Source organism: Pipistrellus hanaki, assembly GCF_964339955.1.
Source record: "Pipistrellus hanaki genome assembly, chromosome: 4".
NCBI classification, from domain to species: Eukaryota; Metazoa; Chordata; class Mammalia; order Chiroptera; family Vespertilionidae; genus Pipistrellus; species Pipistrellus hanaki.
Window position 1 is genome coordinate 34,036,077 of NC_140506.1, and position 12,855 is coordinate 34,048,931.

The window sequence follows — 12,855 nt, forward strand, 5'->3', positions numbered from 1 at the left end:
AAAAAACGACCAGTAGATTTTCATGGGAAATGTATTTAGCAAGCTGGTTCTTGCTTATGTATAGTGGTAAACTTTCTAGCTGTCTCTTTAACCAAGAATTTGTAAACACAGAACTCTAACAAATGTGAGTTTTTAAGAATTGTTATTTACTACTTTGAGCTGTAATTAGAACAATGCAAATCTATCTTACAAAATTTTGTAAATATTTTTGATTTTTTCATAAAATGTAAATTTTACATAAAAGTTGTACCATTAATAAACATGTAATATATAATTTATCAGTTAGTTTATGTGTCTTTGTACTCCTGTTGATAGTAATAGTCATATCATAGATGTTAGGACAAGGCAAACTAGGTAAGTAAGGAAGAAGTAATTGATTTTGAACTTTGTATCACTGTTTGGATAGGCACACAGATCTATGCCTTATTATCTAAAATTAACAGCCCTTCCTATGATTTCCAGGTTTTATTCTGATACTTGAACTTAACCTTAATCACACAAACTATTAAACACTGACCTGCACCATTTGTCAAATTTTCAGTAAACCAGAAATCATCATCATTATTATTAGACTTAATTTGACTAGAAATGTATTATTAAAATACATTTCTCATTTTCAAACAAAAATCTCAACACTAATTTCTGACCCAAAGGGCCTAATTATATTTTTTCTTTTTTTATTAAATAAAGTAACTTCTAATAAAATGCTATTCCAATAAGCAATGATCAACCAGTTACAACTACCAATCAAATTCCATGGATATGTAATGCAGCTACCCCTAAGCCTTCTCCTTAGAAGTGCCAGAATCTCCTAATTCATTAAGTTTAAATAGTCTTCACCTCATCATTCTTCAAAATATATCAAAGAACCATAGTCTCCATCAACAACCACAAATCAAATAGTCCGAAGACAGTTATTAGAAACTCAAAACTCAGGATAGCCTCAGTAGCCATAGCTGTTGTATAACCAAACACTGCCAGCATTCCCCGCAAATACATTTTAAAACAACTAAACCTAAAAAAAGACCTAACAAAATTTATAATACCACAACCAATTCTACTTCTGGCCAACCTTAAACCACTATAAATAAAGCTCTTGAAGAGAAACCTACAAAACTTAACTATAAACATAGTTAAAATAAATAAAATATAGGTCATTCTCACATGGGATTTAATCATAACTAATGACATGAAAAATAATTGTATTTCAACTATAAGAATATTAATGACCAACATCTGTAATTCCCACCCACTAATTAATAACTCATTTATTGATTTACCAGCCCTGTTAAACATTTTACCATGATGAAACTTTGTCTCTTTTAGGAATCTGCTTGGTTTACATTATATATCACATACAATAACCACCTTCTCCTTCATAACCCATACCTGCTGAGACATGAACTATGAATGAATTACTTGATACTTACATACCAACAGAGCACCTATATAGTCTTTACTTGCTTATTCTTTCACTTAGGACAAGGCCTATATTATGGATCTTACCCCTCCCTAGAAACATGAAACACTGGAATCATCTTATTCACAATAATAGCAATAGCATTTGTAGGCTGCATACTACCATGAGGTCTTCTTAGGAGCAACAGCTATACAATCTCTCAGCCATTCTCTACATTGGCACTAGTCTAGTTGAATGGATCTGAGGAGGATTCTCAGTTGACAATGCTATACTCACACCTTCTACTTCATCTTCACATTTGTTATTTCAGCCCTAGTTATTATTCACTTACTATTTCTTCATGAAACAGGATAAAATAACCCATCAGGAATTTTATCTGACAAAATTCCATTTCATCCCTACTATACAATCAAGGATATTCTAGGACTTTTATTTTTCCATACTAGTCCTGTTATCTATCTTCTAGGACAGTGGTCGGCAAACTCATTAGTCAACAGAGCCAAATATCAGCAGTACAACAATTAGAATTTCTTTTCAGAGCCAAATTTTTAAAACTTAAAACTATATAGGTGGGTACATTGCTATTAAATTAATTAGGGTGCTCCTAAGCTGGCCTTTGCTAAAAACTCAAGGGGCCAAAGAGCCGCATGTGGCTCTCGAGCCGCAGTTTGCCGACCACTGTTCTAAGAGATCCAGACAATTGCATATTAATACTCCACCACACATTAAGCCAGAATGATACTTCCTATTGTATATGCAATCTTATGAACCCTCCCCAATAAATTAGGTGCAGATAAGCTCTAATCTTTATTCTAATTCTAATTATTACAATACTTCTTACATCAAAACTACAAAGCATAATATTCTGATCCCTCATCCATTGATTATTCTGACTACTAGTAGCAGACCTACTAACATTAACATGAACGAGGATAACCATTTGAACAGCCATTTATCATCATTGACCAACTGGTATCAGTCTTATATTTATTATTCTTGTTGTACTTATGCCACTCACAAGCTTAATTGAAAATAATCTTCTAAAATGAAAAAAATCTATAGTTTATTACTCTGGTCTTATAAACCAGAAAAAGGTGAAAAATCTCCCTAGGTCATCAAAGAAGAAGCTCCAGTGCCACCAACAGCAACCAAAGCTGAAATTCTTCAACTATTCCCTGAAAGTTGCACATGAACAGTGAAACATGATCGATCACATGGTATGTCAGCATTAGAAACAAATTCTAGAGTAAACACATTGCTATGTACTTCATGCATGAAATTACTTATCCCATTACAATGTATTAGTACCTACATGCTTGATCGTACATGACACATACTACATATAACTATATAACTTTACCCCATCCCTATAAGCAAGTGCATCAAACTGAATATTATATACTACAAAGAATGGTTTATTGTATATAAAATTTCTTCCATGTGGCTAGTCATAAATCAATAGATATAACTGATATTAAATGGGACATTTTTTGTGTTTAAAACAATTTTTATTTTATTTTTTTATTGCTCACAATTCTACAGGTCAATATTTTTTTAATGGGGTGACATTGGTTAATAAGATTATAGAAGCTTCACGTATACAATATATCACCTCTATATTGCATTATGTGCTCATCACCCAAAGTTTAGTCTCCTTCCATCTATATTGACCCCCTTCCAGAGGGCATAATGGTACCAATTGTATATAAACTATTAAGTGAAATCAACTCTAGTCACTATGCTTATTACAACCAACAACTTTCCTTAGTCACCAAGTTTTGGGAAACCAGCAATGCATTTACAAATGGGCCTCTGTACTCTAGGCCCAGCACATGGGTTTTTTAAGAAAAACTGTATCTGGCATTTGGTTATTTCAGGACCATCTCACCTAACATCTCCACTTTTCCCCCTTAAATAAGACATCTGGATGGACTAATCAGCCCATGTGCGCACACAGCAGAGTTGCCAGACATTTGGTATTTTTTAATTTGGGGGAGATGCTGAGACTCAATGATAGTCCTCTAAGACCTTAACATAGTCAAACAACTTGTAGTTGGGCTTATATTAAACATCATTTACCAACATTAACCAAAAGTTGGTATTTAGTGTGCTTACAGGACATAAAAGAATTTTACATGTGTAGTAGTCCCCCTCTTACCCATGGGGGATGCGGTCAGGACTCCCAGTGGGCACCTGAAATGGCAGATAGTATTGAATCCTATATATGTTTTTTTCTACCTATGACAAAATTTAATGTATAAATTAGGCACTGTAAGAGGTTACCAACAATAATAAAATTATATGAATGGCTTTGGGGCCCTTATTAAATAAAATGTTAAGCAAAGCACTGTGGTACTATGACAAGGATCTGGTAGCTGAGATGGCTACTGTGACTAACAGCTGAGTGGTTTATACAGTGTGAATGTGCTGAACAAAGGGATAGGTTGGGATGGAGTGGGACAGTGCAAGGCTTTTTTCATGCTGTTCAGAATGACACAATGTAAAACTTACTTATTTCTGGAATTTTCCATTTAATATTTTTGGACCACAAGTAACAAATCAAGGAAAGCAAAACCACGAAGGGGGACTACTGTTCACGTACACATGTGTTTAGAAATAAAAATTAGCAAACCTCCCATACCCCCTGTAGACCTTAAACAGTATATATTAATAAACAATCTTGGCAAACCCCCAAACAAAATTAAAATATAACAGTATATAAAAGATAATAGTACATAAAAGTGTACTTACCGTATTCACAAATTAAACAAAGACACATTTTAGCCAAGATTCTTAATGAAAATTTCAAACACCAAAATTCTAATTTTGAAATCTATGGACTAGAAAAACTTCCCCAGTACTTGTAAACATTTCCCCTAATGCTAGCATGCTAAGTTCACAACGTTTCAATGAACAGGGAGTCCCTTGTCTTTATGTTAATATAGCTTCATAGATAAAGCAAGACACTGAAATGCCTAGATGAATTTACACAAGCAGGTTTGGCCTAGACCTTCCATTCGTTTTTAATAAAATTACACATGCAAGTATCTGCATCCCAGTGGCAATGGCCTCTAGCTGACCAATGATTAAAAGCAGCAGACACCAAGCACACTAACAGCTCATAATGCTTTGCTTAACCACATCCCCACCAGAAATAGCAGTGTTAAAAACTAAGCCAATTGACAAAGCTAAACTTAATAGGGTTGGTATATGTTGTATCAGACCACACCACAGGCATGATAAACTAGTGTTGTTTTTTGTCTTTTTTTTGCATAAACTGTTAAAGGTATTTTCATAATAAAGTTAAGTTTTAATTAGGCTGTAAAAAGCTACAGATAAAAAGATAAAACAGATTGTGAAAGTGGCTTTGTTATTTCTATTTACCTAATAGCTAATACTCAAACTGGGATTAGATACCCTACTATGCTTAGTCCTAAACCCAAATAATTATAACAAAATTATTCGACAGAGTACAAAATAGTAATGTGAAATTATTGCATGGATATTTCCCACCATATCATACATTTAAAGAATCTACTTATTTAAACATAAAATAAGAAAAGGCACTAAACTATCTGCAAGTGGTTTCAAGCCAACCTCATGATGACTACATCTTTCTCCATAAGATAATAAAAATTAACATAACTTTTTCAAAAGTAAAAGTATTATAGTTTCACACCCTTTATATCTCTACCAGAATTCGTGCATCAGTGGGGTCCCTCAGCCCAGCTTGTGGAGATTGGGCTGAAACCAGCTCTCTGACACCCCCCCGAGGGGTCCCGGAGTACAAGAGGGCACTGCAAAGTTGTTGTCATACAGGGTGTGGTACACAAAGCAAGTGTGCAGTAAACCAGATTCAGTGCCAACAGTGCCCAGCAACATAACCCACGGCCGAAGGTGGAATTGCACGGCCCTGTGAGGAATGGGGCTCCCTCCTCTCTGGTTTCGGGGTGCTTCACCCAAGAACTGCTGCCAAGTCATTGCAGCTTGGCAGCTCCTGCATTGAGTGTCTGCCCCCTAGTGGCCAGTGTGCATCATAGTGACAGCATATTAACCTTTTATATATATAGATCATTGTTTTTCCTGATTAGTTCTTTAATCCTTTACATCAATTCATTAATTTCATTAATATTAACAACTAAGCTCACACAAGTACAACAGATGCACAAGTAGAAACAGTTTGAATTATTCTGCCCATTATCGAATTTTAATTGCTCTAGCATTACAAATTCTTGCTTGATACAATAGATGAAATTAATAATCTTCCCTAACTGTACAAACCTATAGTCACCAATGTTATACACAGACTACGATCTATATAATTCCTACAATAGGTCAAAAGCCAGAACTATGACTAGTAGAAGTTGATAATGAAGTAGTCCTACCTATAGAAGTAACAACCTGAATACTAAATCTGTCCAAATGTGGTCTACACTCATGAGCTATTCCCTCCTTAAGCCTAAAGACAAATGCCATTCCAGGGTGTTAATCAAACAACCCTAACATGATCAGGCTTATACTATGGACAATATTCAGAAATGTGTGGGTCAAGTCACATATTTATGCCTATTGTCTTCAAATTGATTCTATTAAAATATTTCAAAGAATGATCTGCTTCTGTAATATAAAAGCGATAAAAAAAACTAAATAGCATTAATCTTTCAAGTTTAAGACAGTTTCAACCTTGTAATGATATGCCACAATTAGATACATCAACATGATTACATTTATCAATAATTATAGTAATATTCATTATATTTCAATTGAAAATTTCAAAATAATTCTTATCCTTTGGCTCCAGAACTAAACAATTAAAACATCAAAACATTATACCCCTTAAGAAACAAAATGAACAAAAATTTGCTTCTTTCACTACCCCAACAGTAATAGGATTACCTGTTGTTAATCTATTTCCAAGCATTTTATTTCCCACGTATAACAAAGAACCGCTTGATTTTTTATTCAGCAATGATTGATTCACTTTACATCAAAACAACTGGTAGCCACTCACAGTTATAAAGGACAAAGCTGATCTCTAAAACTCAGACCGCTAGTCCTTTACCACGTTCACTTACACCTACTACACCGATCTCAATAAATTTAAGAATGGACATTCCCATATGAGCCAGAGCAGTAATTGCTGATTTCTGCCACAAAACAAAAGCATCGTTAGCCCATTTTCCACCCCAAGAGACACCCACCCACGTATTCCATATTAGTAATTATTAAAACCATCAATCAGCCTACTTTCTCATCCAACAGTCTTCTCTGCATGACGAGCTTCCATCATTCCAGTTGGCCACCTACTAACTCATTTCACTGGAGGAGCAACCTTTGCCTTAATAGGCATCAGCCCTGTCAAGGCTTTTTCATTGTTCATTTTTAAAAATCTTACTCTTCTTGAATTCCCACCAGCCTTCATTCAGGCTTACACATCCACACCACCAGCAAGTGTTTCCCTACATAGTACTCACTGGCCCACCAGGCGTATGCATGTCACACACGGGGACCCCTCATCTCACTGCGCTTCTCTTTCTTGCACTTCTGAGCTGTTGAGGTATTTTATTTTACAAATTGAAGGTCAGACCCTCCCTGTCAGCAGGAAGATTACAACTTTGCTTTATTGCAATACTCATGTTATTGCCAGGTCTGGAACCAAACCTGTGATACCTCTGCGGCCGGCCTCCAGTAAATCACAGTCCACCCACTTACAGGACCCCTGCACTTACGGGAACCCTCACTTTGAAGGGGCCCTGGCGCTTTTCCCTCCGGGGCAGAGCGAAGAAAGTTGAGCTTTCTGCCACCAGCCCCATTAAAGGACTTACCCCCCTTCCAGACACCCCAGCCCCTTGTCCCACGGGACCTCCCTGTCCCCTCTTCCTTGGGAACTCATTCCTCCCTCAGGAGCTCGTCCTCTGGGGCTGGGGCTGAGGGGGGTCCCTCACCCTTCTTGCTTACCTCTGGCTGCCTTCTTCAGCGCCGGAGAAGACCTCTGGACAGCTCCCGTTCTGTACTGGCTTTCTCGTGGGCCAGCTGTGTGGCCTGCTGGCAAACGGCTTCTCGGGGCCTGTTTCCTCCTGAGCAAAATAGAAAGAGCAGGTCAGAGGGGTTCACAGAGGGGCCCCCAGAGCAGGCCAGAGGGGCCCCCAGAGCAGGCCAGAGGGGCCCCCAGAGCAGGCCAGAGGGGTTCGCAGAGCAGGCCAGAGGGGTCCGCAGAGCAGGCCAGAGGGGTTCACAGAGCAGGCCAGAGGGGCCCCCAGAGCAGGCCAGAGGGGCCCCCAGAGCAGGCCAGAGGGGCCCCCAGAGCAGGCCAGAGGGGTCCGCAGAGCAGGCCAGAGGGGCCCCCAGAGCAGGCCAGAGGGACCCACAGGGCAGGCCAGAGGGGTCCGCAGAGCAGGCCAGAGGGGTCCACAGAGCAGGCCAGAGGGACCCACAGGGCAGGCCAGAGGGGTCCGCAGAGCAGGCCAGAGGGGCCCCCAGAGCAGGCCAGAGGGACCCTCAGGGCAGGCTGTGCTGGGAAGACCACCCCAAGCTTGGTTTCACACACTGGGCCTTCCTGGCCTGGCTGAGCCTGAGGAAGGGGTTTAGGCTAAAAATGACTTTCTACCCCCGGGTCCGGCCCTTCGACTCCAGCCCGGGGCGTCCTCGGTGGAGCAGGGACCGGGCTCCTTCAGAGGCTCCGCTCCTCCCCGTGGAGGCCAGCACGGCCGGGTCCGGCCTTCCTCAGAGCCCCGTCCCCAGCCCACAACGCAGAGGCCCCCGGGGCCGCCGGCTCACCTCCAGCCTCCGGGCCCTGCGCCCCTCCTGCACCAGGAGCTCCTGTCCGCGTGGCCTCTGGGCGGGCGGGCAGCAAAGGGCTTCCACTCCACGTTGCAGATGGGGAAACCGAGGCATCAGAAGAAACAAGCAGCCTGGCTCCCGCTCAGGGCCAGGGTGAGCCTTGGGCCTTCCGGGGCCCCGTCCGATCCCTCTGATTGGCCCTGAGCAGAACCCACCCTGCTCACACGTGTAGCCGATGCTCTCCGACCGCATCGCTAAAGGGCTTCCACGTGGGAAACCTAAGTGTCTCCCAAACAAAATGCCAGAAAGATCAAAGCAGGTGAAGTGGGGCCGAGGGGAGAAGGCCCTCCCTCCGGCCGGGCTGGAGGGAGCGTGCCTGCATCCAAACTCCTCCGCCGGCAGAAGCTGACCCTCCCGCAGACCAGGGCGGGGAGAGGCGGCCCCATTCCATCCCTGCGGTGTGTGCTGCTCCCTGAGCGGGAGGCTCCGTGTTCCTAAGCCCCACCTCCCCCTAAACTTGGAAACACCCCAGGATCGGGCCTGGGGATGTCCTGTTATTAGGTGCCTCCAGCAAGGGGCGGCCACCGCTTCCCTGTGGCTCCTGTGGTCCTTACGTGGCCTGCCCATGTGGAAATGTTCCCTGTGATCACGCCAGATCGCTCAATGTGGCCTCAGCAACTTCCTCCTGGAGGTCTGTGGGGAGAGCCAGCGGTGTGGGGCCCGGGCCCAGGTCTTCCCTCCCAGGAAGCAGCCGGGCAGGCGTCGGGCTGACTGCTTTGCCATCAGCAGACCTGGTCTCCCATCACGGGAAGGATGGGTGGGAAGGATGGGTGGGAAGGATGGGTGGGAAGAGAGCGCTTGCCCTGCCTGAGGGGCGATGGGCAGCAACTGCCGTGGGGGAGGGAGGCATGGTGCATGGGGAACGGGCCCCCTGGGATGGGGCCTGGTGCGGCTACCCCCGCCCACACCACACCAGGGGCCCATGCTCCGGAGGGCCAGTTGGTGTGTTCAGGCCTCTCCTTTTCCTTCCCTCACAAGCCCCACCTCCCTGAGTATACACCAGATCTCCTCGTTGTCGCTGTGCGCTGACCTGGCCACCTTGCTCATTCTATGGGGTTTAGCCCCTGCACTGCTGCCTCCACTGCGATTACAAACAGGGATGCTCTGCTCAGAGGACGTGGATGGAATGAATACCCATCAGCCGCCCTCGGAACAGTTGAGAGTCAAACATAGGACTTACTGGTACCAGCCAGCCACTGCCTCTCTAAGAAGTTACCTGATGGGAAACCCACCTCATACACACACACATTCTCTTTGAATGTGGCTGTATCTCTATTTAATCCTTTTGTGACTTGTGTTGTAAACAGGGACCTTTCTTTGGTATCTTTGAATTCTTGGATGTTGAGAGAAATGGATCTAATTACAAACAGTATAGAGATTTGAGGGTAGACTTTCCTTTTGAGTAATAATCAAAGATTGGGTGGAGCCCTAACTGCTTTGGCTCAGTGGCTAGAGTGTCGGCCTGTGGACTGAAGGGTCCCAGGTACGAGTACAGTCAAGGGCATGTACCTTGGTTTCGGGCACATACCCAGCAGGGGGTGTGCAGGAGGCAGCTGATCAATGTTTCTCTCTCATCGATGTTTCTATTCCTCTCTTTTCCTCTCTGTAAAAAAAAAAAAAAAAATCAATAAAAATATATTTTAAAAACACACGACTGTATGGAAATAAAACTCATTGCATCTCTGGAGTTGGTGATGGGATGTCAAGTTTACTAATAAACGGTGAGGTTGTACAATTGTGTTCAAGATGCTTTTCTCTATCTTTCTGTCCTTCTGGCTGGAGTCATAAACAGCACAGTTGGCTGGCCAGGAATATCAGAAAGGTGGGCCGAGTATATTTCCCTGTCTCCCAGCCAGTGAGAGAGCAGCGTCTGATTGACACACACCCAGCCTATCAGCAGAGAGTGTTCTCCGCTAAAGTCGCCATGTTTTCTACCTGGTCCAGCCTCCTAACCCAGCCAGCAGAAGCGGGTCAAGAGCATGCCCCCACCACGGACCCCGGAGGCCACGGGCGCGTGTGGACAGTCCACCAGCATCCAGACCCTGTGCAGACCGTGGGCCCTGACTGCCTGGGAGGCTGCGGGGGCTCTCTGGGCACTTTCCCCATTCCCCTGGCTTAGAACCTACAATTCACAAGAAGGAAGTGAAGAGAGGGGATGAAAGTCCACTGGTGCAAGCAAAGGGTCCCGTTGGGAGTCAAGGATCGCTGCGGCAGCAACAGTGAGATGGAAGGCTCCAGTTCCTGCAGGAGGAGCCGTTTCAGGCCGTGGCTGGTCCAGACTGAGCTGAGGGAGGGGCCGTGCTGGGAGCTGGGAGATCACTGATGATAGGGACGCAGTGGTCTAAACAGCAAAGGGGGGTGGGGGGGAGAGACAGAAGTGGCCTCAAAGGGCTGATAAATCACTGTGCTTAAGATTAGTGCCCTTGCTGAAACCGGTTTGGCTCAGTGGATAGAGTGTCGGCCTGCGGACTGAAGGGTCCCAGGTTCGATTCTGGCCAAGGGCATGTACCTTGGTTGCGGGCACATCCCTGGTAGGGGGTGTGCAGGAGGCATCTGATCAATGATTCTCTCTCATCGATGTTTCTAACTTTCTATCCCTCTCTCTTCCTCTCTGTAAAAAAAATCAATTATATATGTATATATATATATATATATATATATATATATATATACATATAAATAAGATTAGTGCCCTGAGTGAAAAATACCAGTGCTCTGAAAATAACGGGGAGGGTGGGGGAGGACAGTGGATTGAGGGGGGCAGGCCAGGGCTTATTTAGATGAGGAGGTCCCTCTGGGGAAATGGCATTTAACTGGAGAACTAAAGAGTGAACGGGAGTGTGTTGGCTTGCCCTTGAATGACTCTAAACTGACCTTGGGAAAGGAGCCATGGCTCCCTCCCCCGGGCAGGGGAAAGGTGCTTTGGGCGGCTCCTGGGACCGGAGAGGCTGGGCGCTGCCCTGTGGCTCAGCCACACCCCGGCCGGCCAGGCAGAGCCGCCGCCTCTCGCTGTGTCTGCCACGCGGGCCCCAGCGGCACTCACCTCCTGGGCTTGTTAGGAAATGCGAACGAGTGAGACGTGAGGTCTTAGGGGGGCTTATTTAGGATAAAACATTTCTCCTGGAATTGCTTCCAGGACCAGATCTCAGTGAGACTCTGTGTTCATGGAAACCTTCCCAATAGCCCTGTGAGGTAGGTGAGCGAGAAAGGGCCCACAAGCCGTTTTCTCTTTCTTCTTTCTCAGTCGGCACTGCCCGAGCCCGGCTTCACCTGCATTCCGGGGCGGGACAAGGCGCCTTTTGTTAAAATCTGGGGCATTCGGGAGGTGGCTTCCTGCCCAACCGCCTTCTAATCTATCAGACGCTCGGCTCTCAGGTGTTCGGGCTCTTGTTGCCTCGCTTTTTAGGCCAGCGGTGGCTGTGGGAGCGGCCAAGGGTGTGACCAGGAGGAGATGGCCAATGCCCCCCGGGGGGCTGCACCCCGCCCTCCAGGCCCCCAGCCCGGCGCGGAGGCCCCCCGCACACAGCTCCCCAGCACCCAGGGGTCTGGTCAGGCCGTTTTGAGAGCCGTCTCCGAGTGTCTTAGTTTACCACATCTGATCCTAAAACAGGTGCGTCACCTGTATGGCTAACATCCAAATGTTTTTACCCCGCCCTGCACATCACCAGCAAGCTGTTCGAATGAGGCGGCAATGCTGTCCACCTTTTGCTTCTTTTTCTCACTTGTTTTTATAATTGTTTCACCTCGCTGTATTTCTGAAGCACTGTGAGCTGGCGTGAATCCCTTGTGGAACCATAAGCATCAACCAGGAAGCGCAGGGCCAGAGCCCAAAGGGAAGTGATGGGGTGAAGGCAGGCAGGTGAAACCAGAATGGGTGAAGGCAGGTGGAGCCCTGAACCTGGCTGCTGACTGGCCCTGGCCGACCTCTCCAGGCACCGGCAACAGCCAGGCGCCTGGCGGTTTTGGTGGCTGCGGGCAGGGGTGGGGCTGAAGGAGAAGGAGGAAGGTAACACAGGGTAACCACTGGGGCAGCAGGTTTTTGCGATCCTGTGATGCACACCTCTGAGGACGTCTGCAAATACCGGGGAACCGCGCTGCAGGGAGAGGCCGGGTGAGCTGGCAGCGGCTCAAACCATGGATGGTTCAGCTCTAGAAGTCAACACGCCTCGTTCTGTTCTCACCGGGAACCCCGAGTTCCCTCTTCTTGACTTCCTCCGTGGGCTCCTCAGGTTCGCCTTCCTGAAGGAGAGGAGCCACAGATGCTGGGTGAGGTGAGTAGCCAGGGACCGGAGAGGAACACATTGATCTGTGCCCGCCACGTGCCAGGAATGTGCCCTCGGAGATGGGTGCGCTGGGTCCCCTGTTCCAGATGAGCACAACGAGGCACAGAGAAGTTGTTTCCTTGGCCCAGGCCACCCAGCTGGTGACAAAGCCGGGTTCTGGACTCGGGTCTGTGCCGTCCCCGTGTTACATGCTGTAGAGAAATGAGTCATTGTTTGGGGCCCATTTGACTAAATTAGTGGTAGGTGTTTGATGCATCCGACACAAGATGCCAGGAGCTCACTACAATTCCGGAAACTCTTGCTATCAACATG